The sequence below is a fragment of the Mobula hypostoma genome, chromosome 2 (genome assembly GCF_963921235.1).
Source record: "Mobula hypostoma chromosome 2, sMobHyp1.1, whole genome shotgun sequence".
Taxonomy (NCBI): Eukaryota; Metazoa; Chordata; class Chondrichthyes; order Myliobatiformes; family Myliobatidae; genus Mobula; species Mobula hypostoma.
Window position 1 is genome coordinate 65717740 of NC_086098.1, and position 24040 is coordinate 65741779.

Here is a 24040-nt window from a genome sequence, read left to right on the forward strand (position 1 = left end):
TACTGTGACAGTTATTTTAGAATCAACGTTTGTAATAACAGATGTAAGGTTTGGCTAGCTCAAAGTTACAAGCTGGAACAGTGTTTCATACAATAATTTCTTCACTATACTGTATTAGAAATGCTGTTAGCTAAAAGGCTTGCTAAAACACCATTTAAATACCATCAACATCAAAGGCTCAGGCCTTCTTTCCAATGAGTCCTTGAAGGTTGCTATAACATATCTTCACTTCCAGGTAGATTGTGGGAAGAACAGGTCACTGGGGGACTCACCCCTGTAAAGCATTCTCCTGATGCATGGTCATAGCTTTGAAGTTCCTACCCATGATCACAGTTCAGTGCTCAGTGCTTAACACCGTAGGGATAGGGATGGCAACAAACAAAGAGAAAAAAAATACACCCCCAGGATATTTATTCCTAAATGCTATTTTACAGCCTATTGGAAGTGTGTTTGCAAATAAAGTGGTACTGGTTAGGATGCAGAGATAAACAGCATAGATTTAAACAATTACCTTGGACATATGTGTGTCAACATAGCACAGCAAAAACAGTGCTAGTTGAAAACTTAACTCATTAAATGACCAAGCTAACACAAGGAGTAGAGGTTGCATTAACATTTAGTTAGCCTGGGTTTGCACGTCTTTCAGATGGGTGGGGTGGGGAGGGGGTAGTCAGTTTCTAAAGCGATTGTTCTATCTGATGCAAACAACAGGAATTCTGCAGATGCTGGAAATTCAAGCAACACACATCAAAGTTGCTGGTGAACGCAGCAGGCCAGGCAGCATCTCCAGGAAGAGGTACAGTCGACATTTCAGGCCGAGACCCTTCGTCAGGACTAACTGAAGGAAGAGTTAGTAAGAGATTTGAAAGTGGGAGGGGGAGGGGGAGATCCAAAATGATAGGAGAAGACAGGAGGGGGAGGGATGGAGCCAAGAGCTGGACAGGTGATTGGCAAAGGCGATACGAGAGGATCATGGGACAGGAGGCCTGGGGAGAAAGACCGGGGGAGGGGAACCCAGAGGATGGGCAAGGGGTATAGTCAGAGGGACAGAGGGAGAAAAAGGAGAGTGACAGAAAGAAAATCTCTCACTCTCCTTTTTCTCCCTCTGTCCCTCTGACTATACCCCCTCCCCCTTTTCTTTCTCCCCGGGCCTCCTGTCCCATGATCCTCTCATATCGCCTTTTGCCAATCACCTGTCCAGCTCTTGGCTCCATCCTTCCCCCTCCTGTCTTCTCCTATCATTTTGGATCTCCCCCTCCCCCTCCCACTTTCAGATCTCTTACTAACTCTTTCTTCAGTTAGTCCTGACGAAGGTTCTCGGCCTGAAACGTCGACTGTACCTCTTCCTAGAGATGCTGCCTGGCCTGCTGCGTTCACCAGCAACTTTGATGTGTGTTGTTCTATCTGATGTTGAACTGGACTGTAGCATAGACAAGCTACAACAGCTGGCTTTATAGAGTCACTCCAGATTAATGTATTTCCAGAAAATGCAGTAGAGCTGACATTGATAGATGTTTAAGAATGATTTTTTAATAACACACACAAAATGCTAAAGGAACCACAGCAGGTCAGGCAACATCCATGGCGAGGAATGAAGAGTCTACATTTTGGGCTGAGACCCTTCATCAGGACCGGAAAAGAAGAGAGAAAAAGGTGGGGGTGGGGAAAGGGATACAAGCTGGAAGGTAGGTGGGTGAGGATGGGGATTGAAGTGAGAAGCTGGGAGGTGATAGGTGGTAAAGGAAAAAAAGCTGAAGAAAAAGGAATCTGATAGGAGAGGGTAGTGGACCATGAGAGAAAGGCACCAGAGGAAGGTGATAGGCAAGCGAGAAGAAGAGAAGGGGTAAGAGGGGAGACAGAAAGGGGAATGGAAAAGGGGAGTAGGGGGGTGGGGGATAAATTACTTGAAGTTGGTGAAATTAATGTTTATGCCATTAGGTTGGAGGCTACTCAGATGCAATATAAGGTCTGGCTCCTCAAGCCTCTTCCTGAGAACAGATGTGGCAGAGGCAGAGAAACTGAGAAAAGGGATTTACATTTTTACAAGAGGCGGGATGGGAAGAGGGTTAGTCAAGATCAGAGTCAGTATAAAAGATATCACGAGATAGTGTGTCTCCAGAGATGGAGACGGAAAGATTGAGGAAGTGAAGAGAGGTGTCAGAAATGGACCAAGTGAATTTAAGGCAGGGTGGAAGTTGGAGGCAAGTAGTTAAAATTGATGAGCTCAGCATGGGTGCATGAAACAGCATCAGTACTGTCGTTGATGTAGCAAAGAAAGGTTTGGGGAGCATTACCAGTGTATGCTTAGAACATGAACTGTTCTACATATCCAATGAAAAGACAGGCACAGATGGTGCCAGTGTGAGTGTCCATGACTATACTTTGGGTTTAAAGGAAATGGGAGGAGTAGAATGAAAAATTGTTGAGTGTGAAGACCTAGGTCCGCCAGATGAAGGAGGGTGGTGGTGGAGAGGAACTGTTCAGTCTGTTTTCTAGAAAAAAGTAGAGAGCTTTAAGGCCTTCTTGATGGAGAATAGAAGTGTATAGGGTCTGGACATCCATAGTGAAAATGAGGTGATCAGTCCCAAGGAACTGGAAGTTGTTGAAGAGATTGAGGGTGTGTGAAGTGTCACAGATGTAGGTGGAGAGGGACTGAACTAAGGGGCATAAATTCACAGACAGAGTTGGGGAAGTTTACCAGTGAAGACTTGAAACATGGACTGTTCCATATCGCCATTTCTTTTATCTACTCTCACCCCATCTTCCTGACGTCTGAACAGGAATAGAGTTCCTTTTGTCCTTACCTACCAGGATTACAAACCGATCACCAGATATAACTATTTAGGCTTTGATCTGTTGTGCACTTAGTGCTGGAGCAAGCAGGGGTAAGAGGAGTGCGTCGATAGTGTAGGATCTGTGGACAGAACTTACAGGTGAAAAACCTGGAAGTATGGACTCCTGAACTTGCAACAGCCTTTATTTTACTGCAAGTGGTGATGGGAGTGATTGATGATGGGGATCAGGAAGAAGGAAAGGGAAGTGTTGATACAGGGTGGAGACGGTGGTCAGGGGGAGAACAAGATGGAGTTATTAGCTTTAGGTTTCTCATCAAGTGGTGGAACCAGAAGCACCAAACTCAATGGAACCTCAAGCAATGGTTGGTTTCAGGGGTATAATATTGAAATGAGAGCGATTTTTGTGTCAGTGTGAAAAGATAGTGATCAGGAGTGTACAGATTTTGATGATGTGACCTGACCCATAGGATCCAGAAGAAGTTACCCCTTGGCCTAATCAGTGGAAAGTGCTACCACACAGCCTTAGGTAATGTGATGAATTGATTAATTCAATCTGACAGTCATACTTACAGCATATACTAGAGCTGTCATTCTTTAACATTAAGTCCAGCAAAATACATAGATGTAGAGAAATATACCAGATGGATGGAATAATATTCAGGGTATATATCAGATCCAATATCTTCATCCTTGCCTGACTGTGGTCTTTACGTTTAGCAATTATTAAGCAATGTAGTAATGGCTATGCGTCCTGATTTTCAAAGAGGAGAACAACCTGCAGACAAATTTATTTTTCTTGAATTTCAAGTATCCTTTAGGAATGTGTGTATATTAACTAGGCTGTGCATTTCAATATTATAATCAGGATGGTTTGACTTTACTGAAGATGATGATTTTGGGTGAGACATTATACTGAGGATTTTTTAGGTAGACACAAAAGTCCCAAATTAAACTAATAGAAGAACAAGATGTTCTCCTGATGTTCTGGCCAACATTCCTCCAACAGCCAACACCACTGAAAAGCCAGAACGTTTGGCCCTTATTTTGTTAGCCGTTTATTGGATCTCATGGGTGTAAATTAGCTGCTGCATTGGCCTATCAACTAGTAAAGATTATAAGTCAAAAGCAATCCTCTAAGTAATTTAGGCCATCCAGTGGATGAAGACAGTGTGTTGTAAGAGTATGGTCCTTTAGTCAGAACAACACTTGGTTCACTAGTTTACTTGAAAGCAAATATAAAGTAGAGAGTTCACAAAACATCTGGTAATGATGTGATCACGTTAATCTTGAGTTTGCTGAGTCCTGTCTTGACTCAGAGTGTGCATAGCACTATTAACTAAATCAGTGTGGTTGGAACCACTGCATCACAGAACAAAGACTCTTTCAATTGTTATGATATTCCTTACATTGTTTAATTTCAAGATGTAGCATTACAAATGTAGGAGTAACTTATCGTCCTAACACTTGTTTTAGAGAATATATCTTGACCTTTGTTCCATGTGATCCAAACACAATCAACATCTTAATATACGACAATGGTTTTCGTTTCTCACTTCCCCTGAAAAAGAAAAAAAATGTTTTAATTTGCTGCCTTAAACACCAGTAGTGTAATAGGCATTTGATGATGATAATGCAATACTCACATCTTGCAAAAATACAAAGCTTTTAAAAGCAATGTTAGTTTACAGCACAGATGAAGAACATTTGGCCCTGTATCTAATTGCTAATATTCACATTCTTCTTTTATCTATAGCCTTGAATTTCCTCTTGTTTCAAATATTTATCTAATTTTTAATTTCACTTTAAAGATTCAACTTTCTATCCATCCTATAATCTTTTCTCTTATAACCATATTCATTATTCTTTCTACCAACCATCTTTTTATACTGATTGATCTATCCAATTGTCCATTTACTGAAAAATGAGCCATCAGGTTTGTCAAACATAATTTACCTTCAAAGAATCCATGCTATCTGCTTTTAATTAATCCACTTGCTTCCAACTGTCTGTTACATCTATATTGCAATATAGATTTCATGCTTTTGGATCTATAGTTGGCTCATATAAACTCTTCTCTCTTCTGAGTGAAGATTTAACTTTGTTCTCCCTGTAACAATACAGCCCAATCTACATACTAAGGTTAATGCTAGTTCTTTTGCTATCTCCTCTTTGACTGTTTTCAACAGCCTCCAGCTAACAACATCCACCTCAAGAGCTTATCTTTTAGAGCAGATTACTTTTTGAGTAGTTCATTGGGCCTGTTGTTCATCTTGCTGTAATCTACTTTTTCATTTTTACTACAACTAATAAACACTAATATATCCAACTTTACTTATCCTTTTGCTTCTTTATTCTTTAAATGCCCATTCTATTCCCATTACTCTCAATGTGTTTGTTTGCTTTACAATATTTGTCAGCTTTTAGGTTTTAGTAATTTATCCTTTTTTTAATTTTCAGGCATTAAATTAAGCACTAATTTCTTCCTTGTTAGGAATATTTATTTTATTTATTATATTTAGTAATACACCATGGAACAGGCCCTTCCAGCACAAAGAGCTGTGCTGCCGAGCAACCTACCTATTTAACCTTCTAATCCCAGGACAAATTACAATGACCAATTCAAACTGGCACATCCTTGGACTGTGGAATGAAACCGGAACACTCAGCAGATACCCACGCATTCCCACGATATAAGGAGAAAGTACGAACTCCTTACAGGCGGGGCTGGAATTGAACTCTGAACTCTGACATCCAGAGAATATGTTCATTGTAACTCAGGCAGTGCCGCTGGGTGCATGTAAAGAAGCATTCTTTACCTTTATTCCATCCACTACAGTTCATCTTATCTGGTTAAAATTTACCCACTGTTAATGGTCTGCAATGCACAAATAAACTAGAGCCATTTCCTTTTTTATTTGTTAACTCTAACCATTTGTATTGTATATTAATACAAATTCCAGAGTATCTTTATTTTCTCGTGCTGTGATAGAATCCATCACTTACACTGCCATATCATCTTTTCCCTGTACATTCTGATCTAACCTTGAAGCATATCCATATATCTTCTACAGTTTTTCTTTAATCTGTCATATATTAAAACAGATGATAGCATTGCTACATTCAGAGTAAAATAGTCAGTGTGGCTTTGTGCACAGCTGGCCTAGCTATCTGAACTTCACTGAGTTTTTTGATGAAGTTCGTAAGACTAGACCTACTATGAACAAAGCTACACTGACCTAGAAACTTGATGAACGCTGGGCAGTCTGAATTACACGGACTTAGGTAAGGCTTTTGATAAGATTCCACATGGTAGGCTGCTCTGGAAGGTTCGATCACATGGAATCCAGGGAGTGGTGGCTAATTCACAAAACATTTGGCTTAATGGTAGGAAAGGAGGGAGGAGAAGATAGCGGCACGACGCAGCTCGCAGTGGCCACTCCCGTGAATGATATCTGTTATCTGTCAAGTAGGATGCCGTGCACGATCCTGATTTGATGGAGACAGATGTGAGAGCACGGAGGAAAATCTAGTGAAACTTCTGAAATGCCTGCTTCGCTGCTGCTGCTACCGTGTGATCCGGAATCTCTAGATGGGAAGGCCCGAGTCCTCGGCTTTGCTTGTTGCTCGGTGGCCGGGGCGGAGTCGAAGTGCTCGGCAGAGGATGGTGCTTGGAGAGGCTGTGTCAGAGGGGTTGGTCGGAGGCTCGAAGTTTTCGGACGGACTCAGAGTCCGCTGCGGTTGAGTGCTTCCAATGGTGCTGCATCGGCAAGTTTATGGCGCTTAGAGGTTCATGGCAGGGAAGTTTCTCCGTTCTACCACCTGCGTGAGATGATGAGGCTATCGAGACTTTGAGACTTTCTTTTACCGTGCCCATGGTCTGCTCTTTATCAAATTATGGTATTGCTTTGCACTGTTGTAACTATATGTTATAATTATGTGGTTTTGTCAGTTTTAGTCTTGGTTTGTCCTGTGTTTTTCTTGTGATATCATTCTGGAGGAACGTTGTCTCATTTTTTAATGCATGCATTTCTAAATGACAATAAATGAGGATTAAGTGTCCTCATAATCTAATCTAGAGCGATAGTGGAAGGTGGATTCTCAGACTGGAGGGCTGTGACCATGGTGTGCCTCAGGAGTCGGTGCTAGGCCTTTTGCTGTTTGTCATCTTTGGGTGAGAACGGGCAAGGCATGTAAGTTTGCAAGTGACACTAAAATAAGGTAGCATTGTGGGCAATGAAGAAGGCTAGCAAAAATTACAGGGGTATACTGATCAGCTGAGTCAGTGTGCTGAGGTTGCAAATGGTGCCTAATTCAGATAAGTGCAAGGTGTTTGCATTTTGGAAAGTTAACTCCAAGTAGATCTTTCACAGTGAATGTCAGGGCCCTGGGGTATGTTGTAGAATAGACGGATCTTGGAGTACAAGTACGTGGATAATTGAAAGTGGAGTCACGGGTAGACAGGGCAGTAAAGAAGGCTTTTGGCACACTGACCTTCACAAGTCAAGTCACTGAGTATTAATACTGAGAGGTAATGGTACAATTATACAGGAAGCTTGTGAGACTGCACTTGGTATTCAATTTTGGTCATCCAAACATGTTACTAAACTGGAAAGAGTACATAAAGATATACAAGGATACTGCTGGGACTTGAAGGACTGAGTTATACAGAAAGGTTGGACAAGTTAGAACTTTATTCCTTAGAGCATAGGAGATTGAGGGGTGATTTTATGGCAGTGTATGAAATCATGAAGGACACAGGAAGGATGAATGCATTTAGTTTTCTTCCCAGAGTTGGAGAATCAAGAATGAGAGGGCAATGGGGAAAGTGGCAGCCTAGAAGCAAATTATTGTTTTTTCCCCTCAAAGAGCAGTACATATCTATGTGGAATCAATGAAAGAAGAAGTGGTTGAGGCAGGTATAATAACAATTTAAAAAGCAGTTGGGCATGTACATGAATTGGATATATTTAAAAGGTTGTGGGGAAAATGCTGGCAAGTTTGAGTCGCTTCGATGGTGCATTTATTTAATGTCATTTGGAGTTATAATATTTTGAGTTGCACTGCCCAGCAACCCTCTGATTTTAACCCTAGCCTAATCGTGGGACAACCTACAATGACCAATTAACCGCTGCATCTTTGGACTGTGTGAGGAATTCGGACCACCCAGACGAAACCTGTGCACACATGGATAGGTATGTACAAACTTGCTTACTGAGGACGCTGAAATTGAACTTTGACACCCCGAGCTACAATAGTACCATGCTAACCTCTAAACTTCAATGGCACCCTACCTTGGCTGGCATGGACCAGCTGGGCCCGTTTCATGACTGTATGACTCTAACACAAAATCTCTGTCACAATATTTTAATAGAAAATTTAGCATTTAGTATTTAGGTTCAATACTGGTGCTGTTCTGGTTAACAACGCATGGTGCAATCCTGGTCATATTACGATCGAGGAATATGCTTGTAGACTGGATATTGAACTTTTTGCTGTTGGACTCCGGCCATATTCCACTGAGATACAACACTGGGTGTCACGGGAGGTTGTTCCTGCCTGTGGCCATCGAACTTTGCAACTCCTCCCGTGGAGGGTCAGACACCCTGAGCCAATAGGCTGGTCCTGGACTTATTTCCATCTGGCATGGTTTGCATATTGTTGTTTGATTGTTTGTGGTTTTTGTAATGCTATATTTATGCTCTATTCTTGGTTGGTGCAGCTGTGACGAAACCCAATTTCCCTCAGAATCAATAAAGTATATCTACCTATCTATCTATACCCTTTCTCATCTATGGAAGATATTGTGATTGGAACTAACATTGCTATAAATACTGTACATCACCACATATAATTTGTTTTAAACTAAAATTAGTCCCTCTGGCATATATTTTCTTAGTGGCACACATTTGTTTGAGTGCATGCAGTCATACAGCAACAGGTCTTGTGACCCACTGGATCTGCATAGACTGTCACATTTTCATGGGAAGTGAGGGAAGTGCAGGGAACCTTGATTTTCAAGGGATATTAAGTGAAAAAAATGGAAGTGCAGAGCAGGTGTAGACAAGTAGGAACAAATGAAGTGCTTATGGAGTACAAAAAATGCAAGAGAACACTTTAGAAAGAAATCAGGAAGGCTAAAAGAAAGCATGAAATTGCTCTAGCAGACAAAGTGAAGGAGAATCCAAAGGGATTCTACAGATACATTAAGAGGAAAAGGATTGCAAGGGACATAATTGGTCCCCTGGAAGATCAGAATGGTAATCCATGTGTAGAGCCGGGGGGGGGGGGCACGAAATCTTAAATGAAATGTTTGCATCTGTATTTACTCAGGCTATGGGCATGGAGTCTATAGAAGTGAGGCAAAGCAGCATCAACTTCATACAGATTACAAGAGGAGGAAGTGTTTGTTGTCTTGAGGCAAATTAAGGTGGATAAATCCCCAGAGCCTGACATGGTGTTCCCTCAGACCCTGCAGGAAGCAAGCACAGAAATTGCCGGGGCCCTAGAGATACTCAAATTATCCTTATTGACAGGTGAGGTACCGGAGGATTGGAGGATAGCCAATGTTGTTCCGCTGTTCAAGAAAGGCTTTAACAAAATAAACCAGGAAACTATAGGTCGCTCAGCCTGATTTCAGTAATGGGAAATTATTGGAAGGTATTCTAAGGGTCTGGATATGAGTATCTGGATAGGCATGGACTGATTAAGGATAGTCAGCATGGCTTCATGCATGAGAGGTGATGTCTAACCAATCTTATAGAGTTTTTTGAGGAAGTTCCTAGGAAAGTTGATGAAGACAAAGCAGTGGCTGTTGTCTACATGGACTTTGGCAAGGGATCTGACAAGGTCCCACATGGTAAGTTGATCAAGAAGGGTCAGTCACTCTGCTTTCAAGGTGAGGTAGTAAATTGAATTAGACATTGGCTTTGTGGGAGAAGCCAGAGAGTGATAGATGGTTGCCCATCTGACTGGAAGCCTGTGACTAGTGGAGTATCATTATAATGGATCGCTGCCGGGTCCATTGTTGTTTATCATCTATATCAACGAAATTTGCGATGACACCAAGATTGAGGGTATAGTGGACAGTGAGGAAGGCTATCATGGCTTGCAGTGGGACCTGGACTAGCTGGAAAAATGGGCTGAAAAAATGACAGATGGAATTTAAAACAGAGAATTGCGAGGGGTTGCACTTTGGTAGGACGAACCAGGGTACGTTTTACACAGTGAATGGTAGGGCACTGAGGTGTGTGGTAGAACAAAGGGGCTGGGAACACAGGTCCATAGTTCATTGAATGTGATGTTATAGGTAGATCGGATTGTAAAGAAAGCTTTTGGCTCATTGGCATTGGTAAATCAAAGTATTGCGTATAGGAGATGGGATGTGATGTAGAAGTTGTATTAGACTTTGGTGACTTTGTCAGGCATGTGGCCAAGTGCTTAAGGGGTTCGTCTAGTGATCTGAAGGTTGTTAGTTCAAGCCTCAGCTGTGGCAGCGTGTTTGTGTCCTTGAGCAAGGCACTTAACCACACATTGCCCTAGTGTCTGTGTGAGGAGTGGCACCCCACACAGACTTCCAATCTGCGCCTTGTAAGGCATGAAAATGCTCGATGCAGGACTCTCAAGGTCTGAGTCAACATTCCCTTCCCGTTCCCCTTGGTGAGGTCTAATTTGTATTGTGTGCTGTTTTGGTAACCCACCTACAGGAAAGATGTAAATGTACAGGAAAGAGTACAGAGAAAATTTACAAGGATGTTGCTGGGTTTGGAGGATGTGAATCATAAGGAAAGATAGAATAGGCAAGGACTTTATTCCTTGGAATGTAGAAGATTGAGAGGAGATTTGATAGAATACAAAATTATGAGGGATATAGATTGGGTAAATGCAAGCAAGCTTTTTCCATGAGATTTGATTGAACTACAACCAGAGGTCACGGGTTAAGGCTAAAATGTGAAAAGTTTAAGAGGAACATTACGGGAAACTTCTTCACTCAGGGGGTGGTGAGAGTGTGGAACAAGCTGCCAGCACAAGTAGGGCATGCAAGCTCGATTTCAACATTCAAGGGAAGTTTGGATAGGTACATGGATGGTAGGGGTATGGAGGGCTATGTTCCCAGTGCATGTTGATTGGAGTAGGCAGTTTAAATGGTGTGACATGGGTCAAAGAGCCTTTCCTATGCACTATTTGCACTATTTTTCTGTGACTGTATGGCTCTCAGTGATTGCTGTGCCTTTAGTGATTATCTTTACATCGTCACTGGCCACTGAAATAGTAACATATTATTGGAGGATGATATAAATGTTATTCGGCTGGCTGGTGGCGCAGCGACATCAGCGCTGGACTCCGGAGCGAAGGTTCCCGAGTTTGAACCCAGTCAGGCCTCTCCCGGCACGCTTTCCATTCGTGCTGGGTTGAGTGTCAAGCTCGCAACTCGGCCTTGTAAAAAAAAGACTACGCTGTGGGAAGGACATGGGGGACTACTCACAGAATCTTTCCTCCAAGACAACCACTTGAAAAAGTGGTCGCTGAGGCTCTGGCAGAGCATAGCACACACAAAAAAAATGTTATTCCTTTGTTCTAGGAAGGGAGTAGGGATAACCCTGGGAATTATCGACCAGTGGGTATTACTTCAGTGGTAGGAAAATTATTGGAGAAAATTCCTAAAGATACAATTTACAGACATTGGGAGAAGGATTAATTAAGGATAGTCAGTATGTCTTTGTGAGAGACAGGTCATGCCTTACAAGTCTGATTGAATTCTTTGTTGATGTGACAAAGCACATTGATGAAGGTGGAGCTGTGTATGTGGTGCATTTGGATTTTAGTAAGGTGCTTGATAAGGTTCCCCAATGTAGGCTTATTCAGAAAGTCATAAGATCAAGGAAAGCTAGGCTGTGTGGTTGTAGAATTGGCTTGTCCGTAGAAGGTAGTGGGTGGTAGCAGATGGAAAGTATTCAATCTGGAGGTTAGTGATCAGGGATCTGTTTTGGGACCCGGTTCTTTGTGAATTTTAGATACTAACTTGGAAGTAGAAGTGCGGGTTAGTAAGTTTGCAGATGACATGAATGCTGGTGATGTCATGGGTAGTTTGGAGAGCTGTTGCAACAGGACGTTAAAAGGATACAGAGCTGGGCTGAGCATAGTGGGAGGTCGGGGAGGATACTAACTTTGTATGACTTCACTTTGGGTGCTTTTTCTTTACTGTTATGAATCATATATTAGATATGTTTGTTTTTCACTGTATCAATCTCTTTTTTGCTCATGTTTTTTTGTATTGTAGAAACGCATAAAAAAAATTTTTAAAAAAGAGCTGGGCTGAGAAGTGGCAGATGGAGTTTAACCCAGAAAAGAGTGAAGTAAATTTAGATTATGAAGACACGCAGTCCTCCTTTATTGTCATTTAGTAATGCATGCATTAAGAAATGATAAAATATTTCCTCCGATGTGATATCACAAAACACAGGACAAACCAAGACTGAAAAAACTAACAAAACACATAATTATAACATATAGTTACAACAGTGCAACAATACCATAACTTGATGAAGAAGTCCATGAGCACAGTAAAAGGTTCAAAGTCTCTCAAATGTCCCACATCTCACGCAGACAGGAGAAGGAAGAAAAACTCTCCCTGCAATGCCCGACCACAATCTGTCTCTGAGTCATCCGAAAACTTCGAGCCTCCGATCAGCTCTCCGACACCAAGTACTGAGCACCATCTCTGTCTGAACGATTCGACCTCAATCTTGGTCGCCAACAGCAGGCAAGGCCGGGGATTTTGAGGCCTGCCCTCCGGAAGCTTCCCGACCGCACAGTAACAGCAACAGCGAACTGGTGTTTCAGAAATTTCTCCAGATGTTCCTCTATACTTTCATGTCCATCTCCATCAAATCAGAATTGTCCACGGCCCCTATTTAACGGATATGATATCATTTTTCAGGTGAGGGTTGTGCACGCATGGCGCGCTGCTCTCTCTCCTCCCTCCATTACAACTTTACCTTGGAATTACCTTGGAAGGGCAGATTTGAAGACACAACACAGAGTTAATGGCAGGATTATTAGCAGGGATACATGCCCATAGATCTCTCAAAGTTGCCACACAAGTTAATAGGGCTGAACAAGGCATATGGTGTGTTGGTCTTCATTAGTTGGGGAACTGAGTTCAAGAGTCATGAGGTTATGTTGCAGCTCTGTAAAATCCTGGTTAGACCAGAGTCGTAATATTATGTTGAAATCCGGTTGCCTCATTATAGGAAGCATGTGGAAGCTTTAGAGAGCATATAGAGGAGATTTACCAGGATACTTCCTGGACTAGAAAGCGTATCATATGGAGATAGGTGAGCGACCTAGGGTTTTTCCCTTTGGAGCATAGAAGGATGAGAGGAGACTTGATAAAGCTGTTCAAGATAATAAGGGGCATTGATAGATAGCCAGAGACTTTTTCCCAGGGCATAAATGGCTAATACACAAAGGCACAGTTTTAAGATGAGCAACATGCTCAAAAAGCTGGAGAAACTTAGCAAGTCAGTCAGTATCTATGGAAATGAATAAAGAGTCAGCGTTTCAAGCTGAGACCCTTTATCATGGAAAGAATGGAATGATCCCTTTCTTTTTTGAGATCAAATTTAGAATGTTCAGAAAGTGAGGAATGGAAAACTTCTCTTTCTCATCCACCACTGAGTCAGTGCTAAACCCAAAACCCAGCCAGTTCATAAGCCACTCTCTGGTAACTTTCTTCAACTTAATATTTCATGAGGGTTCTCCCAGTCTCTGACATAATTCTCCCAGGCTTCCATACTCCCTACTTCAATCAAATCTATTTGAATTCTGTCCTTATCCTCACCTTTCCATCCCCTATCTATCTTCTACTTTCCCATATCCTCAGCACCCTCTCTGCCTTTTCTCCTCCATCTTTCCTCATCTTGTTTCATCTACTTAGCACACTTTCAATGGAAAGGCTCCACCTGTGTTTTATAACAAAGCTGACATTCTCGTCCAGTGCAAAGATACTGCAAGTGTTTTTTGAAAATTTTGCTGTCAGAAAGTTCTAACAGGTCCCTGGAAAGGAAAACCACGTGGAATGTGCGATATGTGGCAATTTCCAATCCCACTGACAGCTTAAGGCAGTTCCATTATCTTCTCTTCTACTCAATTAATATTTTTTGCTTTGCATTTTTGGTCAGAGGACTTCATTTTTATATTTCAACATTTGAAGAAGGAATGTCAGATTTTAATGAGATCAATCTGTGTCAGGAATATTTTTGGGACTTCACTTTGTAATAATTTATTAATTATTTAATATTTGAAAATGTATTTGACTATCATCAGATGGAACAAATAGCAAATAGTCAAACTAACTGCAAGAACATGAAAGACCAATGTAAACTCAGGAATCCTTAAAACATAGGCAAGTGTTAACAAGTCTTATTACTCTAACTGTCTCCCATTCTAATCTCAGTTGTGAAGATCTTAGTTGTACTTTGAGTTTTGGGTTTACATGGCTTTGGAAATAAAAATTATTGCTTTATAATGTAATCTTAGAACTTGAGATCATGATCTGTCAATGGACATTAGGTGAAACAGAAAGAAGCTCAGATATTATGCTGTTCTTTGGTTTGCCTACTGACTTGATGGGGATTGTGGGACAGAGGGGAACCTGCTCTGTAAATCCATGCTCAAGAATAACCTGGTAATATAAGAGAGGAGGAAATTGAATTGAAGGGTTAAAATGAAAGAGTTTATGAGATTTTTTCCAACATTTTTTTTCAGCCATTGGAATGCCTGAGAGAATTGAACCTGAGAAACATTAGAGTAAGTAGTGTAGCAACTGTAAGCTGCTCTATAACTGAATTTAACAACACATGAAGGGTTATGGCATCACTGAGTTCACACAGACCACAATCTGTCTCTTTTTAAAAACCAGCAAGAAAGAAAATATTAGAAGCAGCTGTCCACATTTACGGTGCAATCCTAATTAGTATTTAAATTTGAAAAATGAGGTCAGAGTACAAGCAGTTCCCTAAATAAAACATCTTAAAAGAACAGATGCTGCTCCAGAGCAGATTTTCCCTGCGTTCAGTCTTTTCTGACTTTAATGTTTTTTTTCCTTCTGTAAGACACTAAACCTGGATTTCTCAAGTCTCCTCTGCCATTAAACAAGATCATGACTGACCTCCGCTGTCAACAGTACTTTCCCACCCACTCCCTGTGTATGTTGATTCAATCAATCTCTGCAGTTGGCTTTACTGACAATGGGCATTCAGAAGATGTGAAGACAAGTTATGTGACTGTGGAGAGAATTAAAATTGCATGTTATCCTGTGATCGTTTAATGTCTATGTACGTTCACCTGCACGACAATCAAAAGTGTAGACTATAATCGGCTTTCACTTCCCTTGACAGTTAGTACTGGGGTCAGTTGTAGGCATGTAACCACCACAGTAAAATCTGGTTCGGGGCATGAGTTACTTTATGGTGTGAAATAGGCTTAGCTTACCTTAAGCTTGCCCAAGTCTGCTTCATACTGAGAAAAACAAGCTACAGTGACTTGCACCACTCCCAGTTCTTATTGATTGGAAATTAAGTCTAGGAGAAATGTTAAACTGTCTGCCAATTCATTATAATCCATTTAATACAATCGTGCGCCAACCACATCTGGCTCAGAGTCTAGAAACTTAGATATAACATTAATTTTATTGCACTAGATGTCTGACAACGAATTTTGCCTGGAAAATGATTTGTTCATCATCAGATAAATTAATCACAGTTGGAATGTTAGGCATTGTAATGTGTATGTATGTAGTTATTTAAATGTTGTGCAGTCAAAATACATAGTGACATCATCACATGATATAATTATCATGTGTACTTAATTCCTGCTGTTGTTGAAATAAAGTGTCCCCACTTTTTTCTGTCTCATACATCTTGGCACAATTATTGTAAATACGACTTATCAGAACACCAGCATTATAATAGGTCAACCCTAGGAAACATTATAATGGCTGCTGACAAGGCTGTTTGAATTTATCCATGCATTTTCAGTGCCCCAGGAAACAGTCAGGATTAAAAGAAAATCTCTCTTCAAAGTGTTTCTCTTTGATCTTGACATAGTGAGATCCCCCAAAATAGGGGAAAATAAAGCCAGAATATTGCAGTTCCTGTGCATTTGATCTATAAGTTCATTAAGTGGGTCTGCCTTATACAGAGAGAATATTAGCAGTGATGTTAAGTTGCAAGGGAACAGTATTCACTTTTAAGTACATATCAAATTTTAAAACAACATTAAAGTATGCAGGCAACCACACTGGAATAAGGAGAGAGCAAAAGTACAAACGTGTAAGCTTCGATGGAAGAAAAGAAAATGGCGTCAGGCACAGTATGTGGACAACCTTGGGGTTGTGTGAATTATCCCCATCCCATAGTGACCAGTAATATTCTTGATTTGGATGATGGTGACAAAAACATGTAGATGTCGAATATTGCATTGAGGGAATGGAAATTCACTATAGAGTGTATCACATGCTCACTTAGTTGCTTCACACACAGCTGCCATAGACTTGTGCTGGAAATGCTGCTTGGGTTCCAGGTGAAGTGAATGTGAAAGAAAGTCAGTCAGAAGACAACAGACGTGCGTGGAACACAAAGAGTCAATGGAGTGGGCTGTTGTAGAAAACAAAGAACATTGTGCACTGGCCTGAAATGCACACAGTATAGTGGTCTGTTCTTGGGTAAAAAGAATGCAGTGCGCTAGCCTAGAGTGTAAAGATAGCTACTTACAAAGAACACAACCAATGCTCCTAGAATATGAAGAACATGGCAGACTGCTCTAATATAGGAAGCATGAGACAGATTGGCCTGGAATACAAGGAGCCAACAGACCCTTCTAGAACACGAAGAATGCAAGTGCATTGACTTGGAATACAAAAAATGGGCTGGCTTGGAACACAAAGGTTACAATGGAGTCTGGAAAACAAAGAACACAATTAACTGTCCTAGAACACAGAAATGCAATAAAGTAAAGGTGATCCTGGAATAAAGGTGAAGAGGTTTGCTTCAGTTGTACAGAGATTTGTTCTTTTCTGAAGATAAAACCATGGAAGCATGTATTAGCCTTTCAATCAACGGATTTAACTGAGGATTAAAAAGTTTGCATTATAAGAAATTGCATACACTTGCCCTATATCCTCTTTAAATATCAGTCAGTGTGTGGATTAAAGAAGACGATGATTCACTGGTTTCAACACAACAAAAGTACTTGCGCCAGTGTGGAATCCAGAACAAGTGGAGAAAATCTTATTATTGATCTGGACTATTCGGAAATTAAATTAGAACTGATTCTTCACACAAGTACTGGTAGAAATCTGATATTTTCTTGTCATATTACTGTGGACACTGGGTAAAATGAAACTTACATGACTGAAGTCAAGAAGCCTTTTGATGGCTAGGGTATGAAGGCACATAGGCAAACTGCAATTTATTTGCAATGTTTATGCTAGTTATCATATGTTGAGTAAAATGTTACTGGCGTATTAATTTGCCCTTTGTGGAATAACACTTCCTAACTGCCTTAGTACAGCGTTAATCACAAGCTGGGAGTCATGGTTCTCTGGGTCACCTATGCCACGATTAGCAAACAACAAACAGCCTACCCCTAATAGAAAAGATTTTGCAGATGCTGGAAATCCACAGTCCTGATGAAAAGTCTCAGTCTGAAATGTCATCGGTTTATTCATTTCCATAGATGCTGCCTGACCTGATGGGTTCCTCCAGTATTTTGTGCGTATAACAGCCTACCATGGCAACTGCCACATTATTGCTGTGGACTACAATCAGGCTTCCTTGAAGAAATCTCTGCTCTGTTGTTATCAATATATCACCTGCAGCACCAGGGGCCCCAACACATTTAACCACTTACGTGACGATCAGGAATGCCTGCCATTCCGTCCCTGGATTGCATTTCAGGAAATCTGATCAACAAACTGTCCTCCTTCTGGTATACAAACAGGGGCTGCAGAGCAAGCAACCAGTGGCACCAGATGCAACAAGATTTCACTCCCAGATCAACTTAATGCCTATTATACTCGCTTTGACCGACAGAACATGGAGGCACGTTCATGAATTCTCACAGCCCCTTACGACGCTGTGATTTCAGTCTCTCAGACCAACAGAAGAGCATACTTCAGGAGGGTGAACCCATGAAAAGCATTTGAATCTTACGGTGTACCTGGCCAAGTACCGAAGACCTGTGCGAATCAACCTGTTCGAGTGTTTACTGATATACTTAACCTCTCGCTTCAGCAGTCTGAGGTACCCACTTGCTTTAGGCAGGCTTCAATCAGATAAACACCCGAGAAGAATGTAATAACCTTCCTCAATGAATATCATCTAGTAGCACTTACATCCAATGTGATGGAGTACTTTGAGAGGTTGGCGATGAAATGTATCTACTCCTATCTGAGAAGTAGCTTGGATCTGCTCCAGTTTGTTTACTCTCACAACAGGTCAACAGCAGATGCCATTTCATAAGCTTTTCGCTCAGCTCTGGAATATCTGGACAGTGCAGGTACATACTTGAGGATTGCTCTTCATTGATGACACCTTTGCATTCATCACTATAGTCACCTCAAAACTAATCAATAAGCCCCAAGATCTAGGCCTCAATACCTACTTGTGCAAGTACATCCTTGATTTCTTCACTTGCATACCCTTGTTGGCACAACGTCTGCTCTGCAATGTCCCTCAGCACAGGTGCACACAAGGCTTTAGCCCCCTGCTCTACTCTTTTTATGCTTATGACTATGTGGCTAAGCACAACTCCAATGCCATGTTTAAGTTTGCTGACGACACCACTGCTGTTGGCTGAAACAATGGTGGTGATGAATCAAGATTTGGGAGAGAGATTGAAAATCTGGCTGAATGGTACCACAACAACAACCTCTCACTCAATGTCAGCAAGACCAAAGAGCTGACTGTTAATTACAGGAAGAGGAAACCGGAGGTCCATGAGCCAGACCTCATCAGGGGATCAGAAGTGGAGAGGGTCAGTAACTAAAAGTTCCTGGGCCTTATCATTTCAAAGGTTCTGTCCTGATTCCAGCAGGTAAGTGCCATTCTGAAGAAAGCACAGCAGTGCCTCTGCTTTCATGGAAGTTTGTGAAGATCAGCATGCCATCTAAAACTTTGATCAACTTCCATTGATGCAGAGTGGAAAGTATATTGACTGAGTGCATCATGGCTTGGTATGGAAGCACCAATGCGCTTGAACAGAAAAGTCTATAAAAAGTGGATATAGCCCAGTCCTTGTCAGGTAAAGCCCTGCCCACCATTGAATACATCTATAAGGACTGCTATTGCAGGAAAGCAGCATCCACCTTCAAGGACCACCGCCATCCAGACCATGCTTTCTTCTTGCTGCTGCCATCAGGAAGAAGGTACAGGAGTCATAGGTCCCACACCACCAGGTTCAGGAATTGTTATTACTCCTCAACCATCAGGCTCCTGAACCAATGCATTCACCCCAACACTGAACAGATTCCACAACCTACGGACTAATTTTCAAGTACTCTACAACTCAATATTGCTTATTTATTTATTATTTTATTTTTGTATTTGCACAATTTGTTGTTTTATACACATTGATCCTTTCTCCATCTCTGTGTGCAGTTTTCCACTGATTCTGTTGTCTTTCTTTGTGTTTATTGTGAATACGCACAAGCAAATGCATCTCAGGATAGTATATGGTGATATATGTGTGCTGCAATAATAAATTTACTTTGAAAGTTACTTTAAATACAAAATCTAAATGCCAAATAAGCAGCTTTCTGTATTTGAGGTTGTGAATGCATTACATCACTGCAGGTGTTTTCCAAACATATCTTCAAAGATGCCAACACCTTTATATCCATAAAGCTTCAAAGATGATCACAATTCAATAAAATGTGAAGATACAAAAGAGAAGGATAGGATATAATAATTACAGCAGAAAAACAATAAAATCTGTTCTTCATTGGAATGTGTCTTTCTGAGTCTTGTTAAGTGGAACTGCCAGTACTCTATTCCTATTTATCCATTTTAGGTACTAATCTTTATATTAGACCATACATACTTTGGACATCTGCTTCTAATATCTCCCTCCTTATTTGTTTTTACTCCACTTCAATTCTTCTTCTTGCCAGATTGTTTCCCTTCCTAGTGGAGACATCAACATTTTGCAGGGCTATCTATATGTAATTTCCAGACTGAAATGGCAATTATTGCATATGTGAGCCAAGACAGGGTCCAATGACCAGATGACAGATCGTGCCTGAGCAATGTAGCCACGTCCACTTCTGCACTCACTTGATACCCACTGTTTTATTCACCAAGGGCAGTCAGAATTGGAAACGCAGCAGATATTCTTGCTCATGCAAAATCACTGATGTGACGCATAGCATCCCTACAGCTAACCTGCATGGGGTCAACTAACTCAATACAGACTCTGCATTAAACTTGGAGCATTCCTGGATTTCTTGGCTATTGACCACACTGGATAAACTTTCTGAACCATCAGAGAAGTCCTGGAGAACAACAATAAAATTGTTATGATAGATTCTTATCATTCTTTTATGGATTGGAATAAATGCACATTGGATTAGCATGCTCACAGGGGGACCTGACTCTAAGCAATGAATTGAATGAGCTGGGATGTGACGTGGTATGAATAGAAATTTGTTGAGAAATTTGGCAGGACTGAAGGACAGGGCTACCAAAAGTGTAAGAAAGCCCAAATGTGGAAGGCTGAGGTACACCGCAATGGCCATCTAAAATAAAGTTCTGTACCCCATAACTAGAATCTGAAATGAACAGTGATTGAGAGGTCTATCATTGGTAAAGGATGCTAAATTTTCTCTAAAAATTATTAGAGCCTGAGAAAGCAGTCTGGATACGTCCCAGGACAGCCATCAATCCTTACAGGAAGTTTACAATGATATCATTCCTACATGTCGACTGGGAGGGAGCTGAGTGGGCTGCAGTTAAAGACTTGAGAACTTAATTCATATTGATGTACTGACATTCTCCAGGCCCACTCATGCCAAATCAGGGTCCACAAGACACACTTGAAGTTCCACCTGGGGTCAGGGCCCAGCTGGAATCAACCTGGAGCTGGACAATAGATTTCAGCCATGGCAAATCCATCAGGGATCAACCTGAATTTGGGCATGAGGTACCAATCTGGGCTTGGACATCAGGGATCAGCCTGGGAAAAGGGAACAGGGTTAGCCTGCATGCTGGGGCACAAGGAACCAGACGGTATCTGGACATCAGGGACCTCAGTGGGATAGAGCATCAGAAGTTTGAATGGGATTGGGTAGCTATCTCACTGATTCCTTAAGCTGCACTAACTTCCACTTCTTTATGAAGTCTAGTGTGGGAATAAAGAGCTAAAAGATTTATTGAATGCCCAGCCCTGTGCAGCTTCCCTCTAAAGGGATTCATCTAATGAGAGATTATGAAGGCCAGAGATCTGTGAGGTTTAATTTAGACCATAAGACTTGGGAGCAGAATTAGGTAATTTGTCCCATTGATTCTACTCTGCCATTCCATTTTGGCTGATTTATTATCCCTCTCAACACCATTCTCCTGCCTTCCCCACATAAACTTTGACACCCTTGACAACTTCTGCCTTAAGTATACCCAATGACTTGGCCTTCATAGCCGTATGACGCAATGTATTTCACAAATTCACCAACCTCTGGCTAAAGCAATTCCTCTTCATCCCTGTACTAAAGGAATGTCCTTGTATTCTGAGGCTGTGCCCTCTGGTACTCCCCCACTATTCAAAACATCTTCTCAACATCCACTCTATCTAGGCCTTTTGATATTCAATAAGCTTCAATGATATCCCCCCCCCCCCATTCTTCCAAACTCCAGAACCATCAAACATTCCTCGTGTTATCTCTTTCATTCCTAGGATAATTCTCATGAACATGCTCAGAACCCGCTCCAATGCCAGCAGATTCTTTCTTCCAAATGGGGCCCAAGACTGTTTGCAATACTCCAAGTGCAGTCTGATCAATGCATTATAAAATCTCAGCATTACATACTTGTTTTTATATTGCAGGAGCAGAGATGTGTTATTTCATTTCCCCCCAATTCATGTAAATAATTAGAATCCAATTAATTAATTGTAATTTCGAGATGTCTCTCTTCTGAGATTAAATGCAAACAGCCAGCTTTCTGAAACTAAAGGTTTAATATACTTTGAAGAATGGCCTTGTTTTTTGCCTTTAGAGTTTAGTGGCTAAATTTTAGGAATGAGTATCTGGTGGATCTTCTGTTATATCTGGAATAAAAATGAAAAATGCTGGCAATACTTGGCAAACCAGGCAGCATTTATGGAAAGTGAAATGTGTTAATGTTTCAGATCTGATACACTGCATTATGTTTTCATTTTTGCTACTTTAACTGAATTAATACTGTTTAACACCATATCCATGGAGAGTGACAGGAGGATCTTGAATTAGAATTAGGACCACTGGATCATGATTGTAGGTACAGGATTAGATTTGCTCAGTAAAGGGATTTGGATGGAAAGCATAGGTGGTGCATTGAATGAGATTTTTGGTGGTTAATATAAGAGGTTTGGATGTGTTTGAGGACATGCCAGATTCTGTTTATACTCCATGGTTTCTGTTGGTTCGGCATTGCCAAGTTGTCAGAAATGAAAAGAGTTAAATTTGCAGGGTCCTTCAAATTTACAACATTGACTTTCTTACATATGCTCTATTGCTGCTGTTTTTTTGAGGCCAGATCAATGTAAATAACAAAGCTGATTAGGTGTGGTTGAGTCCAACAGTCACTAGTCATTTTACTGGCGATGTGAGCATCCTTCTAGTCTCTGAGTAGGAGGAAGAGATATAATCTAACAAATGCTAGTGCTTAGATCAGAATGTTGTTCTGAAGTCTTGTAATTGACTCTCTATGTTGAAAAAGGCTGTTAATTATGATGAGGATATGCTCCAAGTACTTTGTCAGGAGTACTCATGTAGCTTTCCATTTTCCTTCTTTGAATTATATCTCTTCCAATACAGGCAATGAAGTCATCAGTTTGACTCTCTGAAACAGGGGTCAAGGATTTGGCCAAGGTTCAGTTATATCACTGAGAGACTCAAATGCGGTGCTAGCCCATATCTTCTTGAAATGAGACTGACCCTATATAATAAATGTTCTCCTTCCATTTTATCCCTTCCAGAAGAAGGGGTACAATATCTTTCTTTAAGCCTACCAGCTCCTGTCACCTTGTCTCTCTCAGGGCAGCAATATGAATATTAGATCATAAGACCATAAGGTATAGCAGCAGAATTGGCCATTCAGCCCATCAAGTCTGCTTGGAAATTCAATCATGGTTGAAGTCTTTTAACAACATTCACCCACTTTAACCCCTTTGCCAATCAAGAATCTATAAATTCACTCAGTGACTTTACCTTCACAGCTGTCTGTGTGAGCGAATAATCACGCTCCAGATGAAGAATTTCCTCCATACAGTTTTAGAAGGATGTCCCTTTATTCTGAGGCTGTGCCTCGGATCCTAGACTGTTCTATTAATGGAAACACCCCCTGCCTGCCCATTCTCTCCAGACCTTTCAGTATTTGGTAGGTTTCGAAGGGATTCTTCATCATCCTTCTGACTGATATTTTTCTGCATTTATGCTGTAATAGACTAAAGGAAGCTTCAAAAGTATATTAATGAAATGGAAAAGTAGCTGAAATGCAACAGATGGCATAAAGTGTGAGGCAATCCATTTAGACATCAAAATAACAGGCAATTATAAACTGAATGGTGTTTGGAGTTGTGAATAAAACAGAACTTGAATGTATCGCATCAGAGTGATAAGGCTATAAAATATCTAATGACTTAAGCTTTTCTTACAAAGGGAAGAGTATGGCTACGGAGCTCATTTCAGTGATTAGTGGTTCATGTCAACATTTGAGATTAGACTGGATTGGTGGATCAAGGGAGAGAGATATGGGAAGAGCGTAAGAAGATGTGATTAGGAGTATTTGCTTATTTGGAAGGTAAACACTGACAGGGACTGATATGGTCAAACATCTGTTATGTGTCTTAATGCCTGTGTATTTATGCATTCATGTGCTTTTCTCTCTTGTTTAAAACTTTGTTAATATTATAGACGAAACAAACTTAAATATCAGCAAGAATTCCTCATGAAAGTGTTCACTAGGAGGAAGGAGAGTTTCATCATGGGTTTGCAG